This window comes from Vipera berus (genome assembly GCF_964194415.1).
Source record: "Vipera berus genome assembly, chromosome: 5".
Taxonomy (NCBI): domain Eukaryota; kingdom Metazoa; phylum Chordata; class Lepidosauria; order Squamata; family Viperidae; genus Vipera; species Vipera berus.
In genome coordinates this window covers 84288252-84302774 of record NC_138207.1, presented here as the reverse complement: position 1 = coordinate 84302774, position 14523 = coordinate 84288252, and the positions used below count along the sequence as shown (strand labels likewise).

Sequence of the window (14523 nt, the reverse complement as noted above, 5' to 3'; positions counted from 1 at the left end):
GTCACTACCGCATCACCAGCTGTCCCATTAAAGTGAATGGGACAGTCGGTGAGTCAACGGCTGGTTAGAGGAGGAGCCACTGCAGGACAGAGTGGATAGTTGCTCTTTAAAAATTATGATTTAAATTGAATTGATTTAAATCAAGCCTTTTTACCAGTGATTTAAACCATGATTTAAATCACAATTTAAATCAACTTGATTTAAATCAAATCCCCCGTGGAAATACCTGTACCTAAAACTTCATCAAAGATAAAAAGAACTACCCAAATCCACTTAATAGGAAGCCATCCTGAATGTTGATAATTAGAATATCAGTTAGTTTTGCTGAGTCCCTTCTAATAAACTGTAGGACAATCAACAGATGACCTTCTCTGATATCACTCTGTAGAAACAATTCCTTGTTTTGCGTTCATAAATGAGGTTAGAAAATTGTGATGTTCAGCCACTGAGGTCAGGGCTTTATTTGAAGGACAGGCAATTAATCTAGTAAAGTAATCCACAACTCCAATTTTGGCAGATTTATGGAGATAGCCTCTGTCCCCGGGATTCTACCTCATCATCTTTCATTTCCCAGGCAAAGCCGGTGAGTTGTTATATAACATGACCTGTTCTAGATAAGATTTTTCATTTAAGGAAACTCTTCGGGGCTAAGAGAGATTGATGTCTTGGCAGTTTCCAAGGTGCAACATGTGATGGAAAGACATCAGAAATAGGGCCAGACAGGGCATTATTAATTACCATGAAAAGAGGAGTTTAAATTTTGATAGCCATTGCCATGCCAGTGAGGTGTAAAAATCATAAAACATGAGTTGTGTTTTACCCCTGTCTGTCTACTAATGTATATTAGAACTCACTGAGGGGGATTTTGCAGCAAAGGCAATAGTAAGCATGAGGAGGCATATAAAAAAAGTATGGCAACTTTGTGGGAGAAATTATAAGTTTGCAACTTAGAGTGAAGAGTTCTGTATTGAATTTCCTCATCTGCATAGATCGAATGGATAGGGGCAGTGCTTTTTTTGTAAGAAAAAAGGTGTGTACACACATATATATACCATCCAACCACTATATATTTCTATATTAGTATAGAGTAAAAAGTTTAAATATCCTGTCCTGGTGAAACAATGGAGGTTTTCATTTAAATATGTAAAATTATTCTGATTTGAAAATAACAAATTAGCAAAGGTTGGTAAAACATGAGTGAATGTGCTTTTCTCCCTCTTTCAAAATATTAGCAAGTAAAACATGGAATAAAAATTATTTCATGAAGTTAACTGCAAGAAAATTTAGAACAACCAAAAAGGAAATAGGTCTTCACATTGTGCATAATTGATTTGTGGAATCAATGGTTGTTTAGATAAATTCACTTTTGTCATAATTTATATTTATTTTTAGACAAACAGCATCATTTTTCAGGGTTTTTGAAAACTTGTATCATTTGTAACAGTAGCGTACATCGCTAGAATAAAATAGAATAGAATAGAATAGAATAGAATAGAATAGAATAGAATAGAATGTAGAGTAAGAATAGAATAGAATAGAATAGAATAGAATAGAATAGAATAGAATAGAATAGAATAGAATAGAATAGAATAGAATAGAATAGAATAGAATAGAATAGAATAGAATAGAATAGAATATTTCTGGAGGAACGTTGTCCATGGGGTCACGATGGGTCAGACACGATTTCACAACTAACAACAAGAACAACAGAGAACAGAACAGAACAGAACAGAACAGAACAACAGAACAGAACAGAACAGAACAGAATAGAATAGAATAGAATAGAATAGAATTGGAAGGGACCTTAGAGGTTTTCTAGTCCAGCCCCCTGTTCAAGCAAGAGAACCTATACCATTTTAGACAAGTGACTGTCTAGTCTCTTCACTAAGGGTCTCTATCTGCCCTCAACTCTAAAGACCACAGGGGGACACATAGAGCCTGGCTAAATCTTCCAGTCCTCTTTTGCACTTTGGTGTAATTTGAATGATGAAATGACTACATGCAGTCTTATGAATTCTTAATAGCAGCCAATTTTGCAGCTTGTTCTATCTCAGACAAAACTGACAATTCTGCTGCTGGATTTCAGTCCTGCAGTGTAAAGTTATTGATGGGACTATAAAAAAAAAAGAGATCTGGAATCTCTTGCCGTCCACGGGCTATTAATTGCCTACCTCTGCTTCAATTCCAGGAATGCAAATAATTTAACACCTGAATAAATTTAGATTACCTGGTTCTTGACCCCTTACCAGTCTTGAACTGCAATCCTGACACTTTACAAGTTTCAATCTATATTTTGTAAGTATTTTCCTTCGAAAGAAGACGGGCACAAAATAAGAGCTAAGGTGCTCTGCTTTTTTTTTGTTGCACCCTAACTTTCCAAAGACCCACCTCTTTTTTTTTTTGCTCGTATTGTAGTATACTACCCTCAGTTCTAAGTTTTAACTTTAAAGTTTAAAACTCCTGAACTTGTCTCTAAACTGTTGAGCATTCATAGAAGATCTGGGAGTGCTCTCGTAGGATAGTGACTGTAGCCTTTCTCTTCTATTGCTCTGTTGCTTTAAGCCGTCTATGATAGTTTTTTAAAAAAACAAAACAAAACACTTGGATGCCTAGTAATAGAGTTTGAAAATCACTGAGGCTTTCACCCTGCACATACATTTATTGTACGTAGTAGGACTTGGTTATAAGGAAATGCACATAAGATTTTATTGTGGGGATAAAGAAATGTGCCATAATAAGACTTGAATTCTGTTATTATAGCTGGAGATTATTTTTGTTTTTTTTCATTATCTCCCTCTTTTTTGCTTTCCTATTTAATTTTATTATGAATTCTGTCCACATTCCCCACCATCCCCAATAATTTATTCTCAGCCTTATGTAACTTGATATACACAAATACAACTTGGGGGGGGAAAAACGAAGCAGGGCTGGAGCTGGCTAATATGTGGATGGGAAACCATTGAGAGGTCCTGGTCCATGGAAGGTTGAAATAAAAACTTCCTGGAGCAAGGCACTGATAACTACTTCCATGTTGTAGTCATGAAGACTTTGGGAGACTTTTCTTGATATGTATGAATTATACTGAGAGAGAGAGAGAGAGAGAGAGAGAGAGAGGGAGGGAGGGAGGGAGGGAGGGAGGGAGGGAGAGAGAGAGAGAGAGAGAGAGAGAGAGAGAGAGAGAGAGAGAGAGAGAGAGAGAGAGAGAGAGAGAGAAAGTTAAAATGGTCATTTAAAATGAAAGCATCAAATTTTCTCCTTAGACTGCCCTTTTTTTTAATCCCATTTATATCCCGCCCTTCTCCGAAGACTCAGGGTGGCTTACAATTTAAAGCACAAATCAATGTGCTTAGCAATAGCCTTCATTCTATGTATATGCCTGCTTATTAGGGCTTTCGCCCCCCCCAGCAGCATTATTACAAAGTCAGCTTATTGCCCCCAACAATCTGGGTCCTCATTTTACCTACCTCGGAAGGATGGAAGGCTGAGTCAACCTTGAGCCTGGTGGGACTCGAACCTGCAGTAATTGGAGGCAGCTGGTGTTACTTAAGGAGGCATTAGCCCACTGCTCCACCAAGGCTCTTTTAACAGAGATAGCTCTTAATTGCTCAAATAGAGCTATGACAGTCCGAATGGTTAAAAGACAGTATTTAGCCGGAAAATCTGAGGAAGATTTTACAGTTACATCCTTATTTAGTTCATCAGTGGAACGCTCATGAGGGGCATAAGAACAATTGCTGTCTTTATGGAGGGCAGCACATTTGAAGAGAGGGGAGATCGAAGCTTCATTAGATTTCTGGAAAAGCACCTTGAATTTGTTTGCTGAATTCACCGGAGTCCAAAAGATTAGATTTTCAGAAGTCTTTGTAATGAAGAGCTCATTAATCTTAAATTGTTTTGCCGCTTTGGCTGCATTCAGGCTCCAAAGTGGATCACACATCTCTTTTTCTTGCCCATAGTAATGGGAATTTTTAAACTGCAGGACAAAGTTATGGGCATGTATGATAATTAAAATATGGGAATAAAGTGAGATCACAAGTCAAAAGGGCCAAGTCTGAAGACCCCCGACTTAGACCATTTGTGGCAACATAAGGACTCTGGGCTGATTCCTCTCTTGACTCCACCCTCAGGCTCAGCCTGCTCTTCTCCTACCTACCTCAACTAACCCAATACACAATTCCCTCAATGTTCTGCTAGACCTAACAGAAAAAATGAAAATGTTCTGATTCGTAAATAGATACCAAAGAAGTCTTCTTCATGAACCAAATGACACATCTGAAAAAGAAAGAGTTATATCTCTTGTCTCTAGAGCACTGTGGTCTTGATTTGAACGAACCCCTTCTTGAGGACGTGCTTTGTTTATAGTTTTAAAATGCATAGAATCTGAGTTCCTTTTATTAACAGGTATCAGCTTTTTGCCATGAGGTATCTGAATAATTCATTAAAAAATTGACCCCTGTGCCACAGTTACTTGTTCCAGATTTACCACTCCGAGCCATATGGGTTGCTCCTCGAGAAGAGCAGTTCCCATGCTGCTAGTCATTTTAAGACCCTCTATGATGCATAAAAACTTAAAGGGCTCAGCCATAACCATTACCCGTCAAACCATTAAAAGCATGTGGAAATGTTCATGCTGTGCCGATGCAATATTACCAGCAATGTACAAATGCTAGTCCCTGGATGACTGACAAATTTCACACTTGTTGAGAGACAGAGCATGGTGAGATTCTGGGGAAGAGAGGCAGAAAAAGAAAGAAATGGCCTGGAATGTCTTTACTAACGTTTGCAGAGTCTTGATAGCAAGCATAAGACACAGAAAGCTGGATTTCAAATGAAATCTCTATAATTTTTAAAGAGACATTGAAAGAACAAAATTGATTATAAAGTCTGGAGGGGCACATAGGCCTTCCTTCCTTCTCATTCTTTCTTCTTTCCTTCCTTCTCTCCTCCCTCCGTTCTTCTTTCCTCCTTCGCTCTCCTCCTTTTCTCTCCCCCCCCCCATTCATTGAATAGCAGAACAATGTTCCTGCATTATGCCCCCTTTAGGCTCTGGCTCCTTTATTTAAAATGATGGAAGGGGTGTAATGTTATCATACTACAAGTTACACCTCTTTAGAACATGCATGTGATATCACCACATATATTCAAAAGGGGCATGGCTTGTAGCATGATGATGGCACACATCGTCAGATTGATCTGTGTGACCTCTCCTGCAGACACTGCTGTGTTGACTGAACTCCAGCTGGTTATTATCCACTGAGTGCTCAGCCTTGAAATAATTGGTTATTGCTAGTTGATACAATAGCGTGATCGCTTTTCTGGTTCAATGGTCTTTATACAATGCATTAGTTAGGACAAACTTTATGAATGATTCTGAGATTATTTGCCACAGCAGCATGTTCTTGGAGAAAGAAGAAAAATATAAAAATCATTCACATGAATGATTTCTTCATATAAGATACTCAATTTTGATCTACAAAAACAGTTAATAGGATAGCAAAGCCCCAGAAGGAAAAATATGGTCTAATGGTTGATAGGTAGTTTGGCGTAATGGTTAGGGCAGCAAACTAGAAACTGGTGACCATGAGTTCTAGTCCTGCCTTGGGCATGAAACCATCTGGGTGGCCTTCTGCCAGCCATTCCCACTCGACCTCTGAAAGAAGGTTTGCAATGGCAAACCAATTCTGAAAATCTTTCCAAGAAAACTGCGGGGACTGGTCCATGTGGACTTTGCTGTTTTCAAAAGAGTGACCTTTGTCTTTTAAATGCAGATGGACTGCTGAATCCTGACTGACTCTTTCAAAGACAGCCAAGTCCACATTTTGGACAGAGAGGACCCTGGCTTGAAAGAAGGGTCAAAGAAGCCATCTATGTCAAAACTGAACAGCCCCCTCTCAACAGAGAGGGAGGGATACAGCATGATTTATCTCCAGTCTACAACACAGTCCTTTCAACCATTCCAAGAAGGCTCCACACACTTTTGCACTTCTCAGGTGACACTGATGACACAGATAAAGTCCAACAGGCCCCAGTTGTTGTGATTCAGGGTCAGCCTGTGGGTTCGGCAGTTGGGTCAGATGACTCAGAGGAGGAGGAGGGGGGTGTTGAAAACCTTGCTGAGGCGGTTGAAGATCTTGCTGAGGGGGTTGAAGATCTTGCTGATTGATAAGAGCCCTCAGCCAGGCCCCTCCCACTTGGTCACCACGGAGACCCAGCTGTGTGAGCCTGACAGCGTGGATGAAGATGACCCACAGCTGGCCCTGTTCAAGGACGCCCGACGCAGGAGGCAGTCAATGAGGAGTAGACAGAGGAAGGCAATGGGGCTTCTCGGAAGGAGGCAGAGAGAAGCAACGCCCTGAACTCTATATAAGGGGAATATGTGGGGAGGGCTGGTTTGCTTAAGGCAACCGCTTGGATACTTCGTGTTTCTTAAAGCTCTTGTTCCTTGGTTCGTGTCTTGTTTGTTTTTGTAGCTATAAATTTGGCAGGCGTAATTCCAGCCTCTTGCCGTTTGTAAAGGGCTGGTACAGAACACCAGTGAGTCCCTAAAAAGAATGCAAATGACCAGCTGTCTGCAAGGAGTATAAATCCTTCCATTCCACACAATCCAATGAGAGCTGACGAAGCTTCTTGGATGAGAAGTGAAACGTCTTCAAAGGAAAACAAGAAAGTCCAGTTGCCTCATGAAAAAGCATCTTTGGGACAACTATGACCTGGATGACTGAGAATCTTCATAGATGTTCAATGATCCATATTTTGCTGTGGTATTTGGGGAGGAACAGAGTTTATTGGAAGTTCCTCTCTTCCTCCTCCATCTGTTGTGAGTTAGTTATTGTGTTGTGGAAGCCATTTAGACAACACTGCAAGGAGCAGAGTTCTCAAGATTTAGGCGTCTCATAACCTTTCACAACTAGATGTGAGCTTAAAGGGAATTAGAACAGGTTTCACAGTCCATTGATAAAGTAGGCATCATTGAAGCAATCCACAAATAACTATTTATTGAAGAAATGCCACCTAAGTTTGTATACTTTACTGGTACCCATGTTTACTTGCCATAATCACAAAATGACCAGCTTGGATGTTTTACAGGTACTATGATGTCTTATGATAAAAATAAGCACAAACAAACCATTTTGGCAGAATTCTCATTTTAAGGTAGAATTGTAGGTTAACTTTCTTGAACTATGAGTTGATCCACTGATTTACAATTTAGGGGCTGCTCCTTCACTCGAATATTCAGCCCTTTTTTATTTCTGACAAACTGGCCAAAAGATGAAAAGTTACCATGAGGCCATATTAGCCAAAAAAAAAATTACTATGAAGTCATATTAGCCAAAATTACAAGTTACAATTTAACCATGTTCTAGAATTCCTGGCTTGCTTTGGAGTGAGAAATCAGAAATCAGAGGTGGAGGTTTGGAGATGTTGGTATATTTTTGTGTGCAGGAGTAGCTAATGGATTGAATCCAGTAAATGTCTTTGTGACAGAAAATGCACTTGTTCATATGGGTCATTCAGACTTCAGTGACCCTTCTTATCAGTTGCAACGTTTTAAAATTATTTTAGTTTATTTAATTTTTAGAGGGGTTTTTTATCCCGCCTATTACTTTAAAAGTAACTCAAGGTAGTGAGCATACCTAATACTCCTTTCTCCTCCTACTTTCCCCACAAAAACTACTCTTGAGTTGGATTGGGCTGAGAGTGTGTGATTGGCCCAAGGTCATGTGGCCAGCTTTTCTGCCTAAGCTGGAAGTGGAACTTACTCTCTCCTGGAGTCCCCTGATGTCCAGGTGCAGTTTTCAAGCAGTTTACCTCCAGGTGACTTCAGTAAATAGGAGGAAGTGTAAGTAATGTGATTCATTAATGCAAGTAGAACAATCCAACCTTTACAGGAAAAAAAAACCCAGCAGTTTTATTAGCTTGGTTTAGTAGGTGATGTCTGCAAAGTTTCATCCTGCAAGCAGCAGTCAAGTAGTAAATATGTAGAAATAGAGAGCAAATCCTCTCTTTGTGAAATGTATATTTGCTTCCTGCTCACTATTCACATAGATACTTAACCCACCGTTAAAACAAAAACAAAAGTATGAAGCACTGCTCCTGGACAAACATCCCTTCCAGTATTTGAGAAGTTGCCGCAAAGAGAAGGGGGTCAACTTAGCAAAGCATCTGCAGGCAGGACAAGGAACAATGGATGGAAACTAATCAAGGAGAGAAGCAACCTAGAATTAAGGAGAAACTTCTTAACAGTGAAGATAATCAACCAATGGGACAGCTTGCCATCAGAAGTTGTGGGTGCTTCATTCATCACTGGGGTTTTTAAAGAAGAGGCTGGACAGTCACTTATCTGAAATGGTATAGAGCAGGGGTAGGCAACCTTGGCTCTTTTATGACTCGTGGACTTCAACTCCCAGAATTCCTGAGCCTGGCTCAGGAATTCTGGGAGTTGAACGCCACGAGTCATAAAAGAGCCAAGGTTGCCTACCCCTGGTATAGAGTCTCCTGCTTCAGCAGGGGGTTGGACTAGAAGACCCCCAAGGTCCCTCCCAGCTCTGTTCTGATTGACTCCATATCATAAGTAAATGCCCTGTTATGCCAGAGCCGATTGGGGATAATACTTCCTGTTGACCTGAATTAACTTTGTTGTTACTGTTCAATACTGCCCCTGCCACCCATGCTGCATAAAGCTCCCTTGTGTCATTGATGTTTCTTTTGTGTTCTTAGTTGCACACTTGTGGATTTGTGAGCTTCCTTAGTTCTTTTCTAACTTGAAAGTCATTGAAGAAAATCATTTTTTTTGCCCAAGTGCCTGAAATTATGCAGAGTCACTCTGGAGTAACACTGGTCCTGCCACTTTATAGAAGAAATGCTGCATGTTTAGCAATTTCAGACACTCTCTTTGTTAAGACTGAGAATATAGTAACTCCCTTCACTGCTTGTAATCCATTCTGTGTGTGCCATGTTATATATGCAGGCATCTGCATAGCAACAGCCCTCAGGGGGCGTTGGCCTGGACAGTTTCGGCGGGAAACCTAGGGCCAACCCCATTGGCTGTTAGCTTACCTGGCCAGGTATATAAGGAGGCCAGGTAGCCCTCATTCCTCAGTTCACTTCCCCTTCCAATAAAGAGCTGAACTCACACACCGGCTGGCGTCTCTCTTGCGTCGGACCCACTACACAATATGCCATATTTAAAATCTTATACCTGGCTTTGTTATCATACTGAAGTGAGGTTTTTTGGCTGCCTCGTGTTAAAAATTGCAGTGATTACTGTCCTTTTTGGGCATAAGGGCTTCTCCGCTGCTTTCTTTGACCACGCTTTGTTGCTTTGGATCCGATATTGGTGGGTGACATCACCAGCGGGCCTCCCAAAGCTTCACAGGTTTGGTGGTATTCAGTGCATAAAAGGAGGAAGGAAGAAGCTATAGGGGAGCGATCCTGAACACCTGTCTGTGTGGTGTGTGTGGCAGAATTCAAGGTGAAATTCAGTCAGGTAGTCAAAATTGCTGATAGACTATATACGTAATGATGACTGTGTCTGTTGCCGATTCTGTGAACCACATCCAACAGCATCTATTTCAGCCAGAGGAAGCCTGACAGAGCATATTTTGATTAATAACTTATCTACTTCATATAGTATAGGTTTAGTTCTCCTTTCACGTCCCATGAAAGTCATTCACTCGATGTTTAGCGAGTCCCAGGCAGTGGATGTCTTGACAGCAAATGTCCCTTCATTTAGAAGAAGAGGACTATTGAGATATCTGCAAAATATGGGCAGTCTGATACTGCTGTGACCTTGAATGTTGCAATGGAATCCCCAGAACCGACACTGACCCTCAGCTTCCATTCATCCTGGAAAACAACAGTGTTTTGGTGAGAATACTGAAGGCATTTCATAGCTGCTCACTTCTAATCTTTAGGACTTCTTTCGAAGAAGAAGAAGAAGAAGAAGAAGAAGAAGAAGAAGAAGAAGAAGAAGAAGAAGAAGAAGAAGAAGAAGAAGAAGAAGAAGAAGAAGAAGAGGAGGAGGAGGAGGAGGAGGAGGAGGAGGAGGAGGAGGAGGAGGAAAGACAGAATAACTCCCATTTTTTCCTAAGTTTTTTGCTTATGTTTTTCCTTTTTTCTTTTTGGCCCTGCTGTATGTAAAGACATCTTTACAGTATGTAGACAAATTCTTAGTATTTAAGATAGTGGTTACTGAGGCAGACATTAATCTAACGTGCGCTGATATTTGGGGAAAGTTGGGGGTCGAGGGAAAATAATGGCAACTTCTCAGAAACTAGATTTTACTACCAAAAGTACATACAGATGTTCACATATATGCTAAAGACAAGGATATCTGCTTCCAAGTGTTTGTTTCTTTCTACTAATTCCTTTCAGGTAGAGTTCAAGTTGAACCTTGACATTTTCCCTTGATACTTAAGGAAGTCTTTCTGCTTATAGCTTCCCCACACCTGATACTTAACACAAACAGGGCACTCTCTCTTCCACAGCCCACCACTTTGTTCTCCTCCTTCTCTGAAGTCTTCTAAACCATGAGATACGTGCTTGCTGTGGGGTTAGGTAATTCAGGTCTTCATCTTTTTCTGTTTCCTTTACAACAGTTTCCAACAAGCGATTGCTTGACATCTGTTCCTCTTCTCCTGTGATCTCTTCTCTAAACAACAGCTTTCTTCCCATTGCTAGGTCTTAGCTGACCATCATGAATTTTTCTCAGTCTCCCCACCCCCGCACACTACACTTCCAGAAAAGTATTTGTCTTTGTGGCACAGAAGCTGTACTTCTGGCAGAGATGCTAACAAGTGCTGTGACCTTGGGAAAAGGCAGAGACGCCCTCATTTTTCACAATTGTGTGCAAGTTGCCAGTAATGTAGGTAGGATGAGAGGCAGGGATAATATTGAGTCAATGTTTTAACCCCAACCAGAGAAGCAGTGAAGGTATTTGGTGCGTTGATGCAGTTAAAGTACACCCCGCATCGTGTGCACCATATTTCAGATACATTAGCACAGGGGTGTCAAACTCAATTTCATTGAGGGCCGCATCAGCATTGCAGTTGCCCTCAGGGGGCCGGGTGGGTGTGGCCTGGGTGGGCGTGGCCTACTGGGTGGGCGTGGCTAGAGTGCGTATGGCCTACTGGGTGGGCATGGCCAGCTCTACATCGTTTGCATCAAGGGTGCCTATGGGGGCCTGGGCCGGAGTGGGACAGATCTGAGGGTCTCTGGCAGAAGGAGGGTCTCTGGGCCAGGGCCAAGACAGTGGGGGCCGTTCCCTCACTGTTTCCAGGATGGCTTCACGGGCCGCATGAAATCACTTCGCGGGCCGGATCTGGCCCCTGGGCCTTTTGTTTGACATGTCTGCATTAGCATCTACTAGTAAATTTTAACCTGGAAAATAATTTATTTTACTTTAGGGAGATTTTGTGCAACCTCAAAAATTAGTTCATTATGCATAATTCTTAACACTGAGAAACAGGAGCACTAGGACAAAAAATGGCTGCCAATTCTTATATAGAATAAATTTCTGGTGAAGTCTGATGCTGAATTCAAGGGGGGGCACTTTCCCAAGGAGTAAAAGATGAATCACCATTGGGTTCTTGGTATGTAGAAAGATACCCAGAAGGGATCTTCCCTAAAATGTCACAGGATTTATCTCTTAGTTATGCAATATGTGCTTTAGTCTAGCAAGATTCTTGTCTAGGGGTGAACAGCAATAAAGAAACTACTCTGAGCAATTCATTGTGTTATTCTTGGCTTTTTGCACCTGACAGAATCAGAGGACACAGAAGAGTATTGCCTGGCTTAATGCTGATATTAACAGACATAGAAAGAGCTAAGCATAAATTTGAAGTTCAAAACACAGTAGAACTCAGGCAGTAGAGATACAGGAAATTCAAATAGAAGTAGATGAAGAATTTTAGCAAGTTTATTGAGGATATAATCTGATATTTAATTTTTCTACTTATACTGTCTTGTTTCATGCAGCTGGACAAGATTATTGAAAAACAAGAACTATGTTGATTTCAGTAAGATATATTACTAGTATGGCATAAATACAGAATCTTTGTAACAAGAATTTTCTAGCCTTCATTTATAGTGAATTAATTAAGGCAGAATCTCTTTGAATGTGTTGATGTTTTTGTTCCACAGCTGAGCTCCTGTTCATGACTTGCCTCTTTTCTATTGATTATTTGTGCCTGTGTCCACTTCCTCCTTTTCCATCCTCTCCCACATGTCCACATAATTATACTAAACTTATGTCCTTTGAGTTCAACAAGTCCATACTTAAATACACTGACTTGATCAGACACTGTTCAGTCGTAGGTAGAGAATGTATCTGTTTTAAGTCACAGTTTAATTCAAAACTGTGATTTTAAAACACAAATTATAAATAGTAGAAACTCTACCAGAACATCCAAATTAAATCCAGTGTCTCCATATAAAATGAGATTGGCTTTAGTCAACTTTCACGATGAGAGCTTTTCCCTTGCTCCCTTCATGCTGTATCACTTAAATATGTATTGGGGAAAACATAAGTTCTAGGTAGGGCATCCATGGTCTAAGTATTTTCTTTTCTGATGCTCCTGATTCTTAAAAATTAGAAGTGCTCGTGCATCTTATAACGTGCCACTCCCTTGTGTATTCTCTGAAATATATATTGACAGCAGCAACAATATGTGGGAAGCAGCAGTTTTGATGAAGGAACCCCTAAACAGACACTGATACTTTCTACCTTCTTCATCTAGAAAGATTAATGGCAAGCTTATCAGCTTGTGATCATTTGGAGATGATTATAGTAGATGCTGCAGAAGGCATATTGGTGATTCTTTCATCTGTCACATGTTACATATTGCCTGTGCCTTTTCAGCTGTAGATCCAAGAGATGTCAAGTAGACTTGGGGCTTGCTGTTTGTGCCTCTGTGTGTGTGTGTGTGTGTGTAACGTGGTGGCTCAGTGGGTTAGGACGCTGAGCTTGTCGATCAGAAGGTCAGCAGTTTGGCAGGTCGAATCCCGAGTGCCGCGTAGCAGAGTGAGCGCCTGTTACTCGTCCCAGCTTCTGCCAATCTAGCAGTTCGAAAGCACGTAAAAATGCAAGTAGAAAAATAGGGACCACTACGGTGGGAAGGTAACAGCGTTCCGTGCACCTTTGGTGTCTAGTCATGCCGGCCATGTGACCACGGAGACGTCCTCAGACAAGCGCTGGCTCTTCGGCTTTGAAACGGAGATGAGCACCGGCCCCTAGAGTCGGAAACGACTAGCACGCATGCGTGGGGGAAACTTTACCTTTACCTATGTATATATGTGTGTGTGTGTGTATCTCTGTGTGTGTATGTGTATACACACACACACACACACAAACACACATACATATATATACACGCCCTTCATATATAAAACAAGAGTGTAATTACTATTAGATCACTAGAGCAGACAAGCCAATCGAAAGCTATCACACTGTTTTGTAGAACTGCACAGTCAGCTACTGCACAAGCTGGGACTTTTTAGTGGGTCAAGAAATTGATAGAAAGGTAACAATAAAAGTAATAATAAAACAAACGAAAGAGAGGTAAAGAAGGGTAGGGAGGCACTGATCACCAAAGGAAAGTATGTAACTACACAAATGTGTGCTTTAAAGTAGAAGAATAAAGAGGGGTGGCATGCTCATCTTATCTCCTCTCTTGGTTAAGAAATAGGAAGATTAAAATAAAATAAAATAATATAAATAAAATAAAAGTAAAGATGAGTTCAAATAGTTGAAAACTCTCAGATCAAATCTATCTATTTCTTCCCAGTGATGATTCTAGGAAAATGAAACGACTGGACAAGATTCGGATACAAGCCAATAACACACGTGTCATTCACGTCTCCCTTTATATTTTCCAGATATCTCTTTCCATATTTCCTGAACATTATTTTTTTTCTTTCACTTTTGGTAGGCAATCAAGAGTGGCTCACTGTCTGGTCCATACAGCACCACTTTCAAGAACTCCTGTAATAGGAATGTGCAATTTGGAAAACTGAGCTAGCTAGGGTTATGCTTTTATTAAACATCGCTAACTTTGTATTACAGAAGCAAAATATCCCAGAAGGAAAACTGCTATTTCCCTTCACCTTTTTCTTCCCAGTCGGGTGCGTTCAAGCCAAATTCTCATAGTTATGGATACAGATTTAATGAGTTTCATGCTGCGTGGGAGTTAATGCTGTGCATTATGGGAGGGGGAGGAAAGATCTCATTTCCTATCTATGTTCTACAAATCATTCCAATCTCCGCTAGAGGGTCCGTAATGCTGTAAATCCGGGATGCCCAACATTGGCAACTTTAGGGCTTGTGGACATCCACCTTGGACACTCCTGCTTTAAAGAAAGCACTCTTGTTCTACCTCGTCTTGTCCTGTTTTAGCTATAAGGCTAAGTGCAGACCTATGTCTAAGTATAACAGAATTATTGTGTACACACAAAAAACTATGAATAAATTTCCATTTTAAAAGGAGCAGTTTGAAACTTTCAATATTGCCTGAAGTTTTTATGATA

At 40.7% G+C, this 14523-nt stretch overlaps 1 protein-coding gene across 1 annotated transcript in view; it reads left to right on the top strand.

Annotated features, from left to right (window-relative positions):
• CDH23 (cadherin related 23) overlaps nucleotides 1–14523 on the top strand; it is a 390425-nt gene that overhangs the window by 31593 nt on the left and 344309 nt on the right. The gene's annotated exons all lie outside the window — the stretch shown is intronic.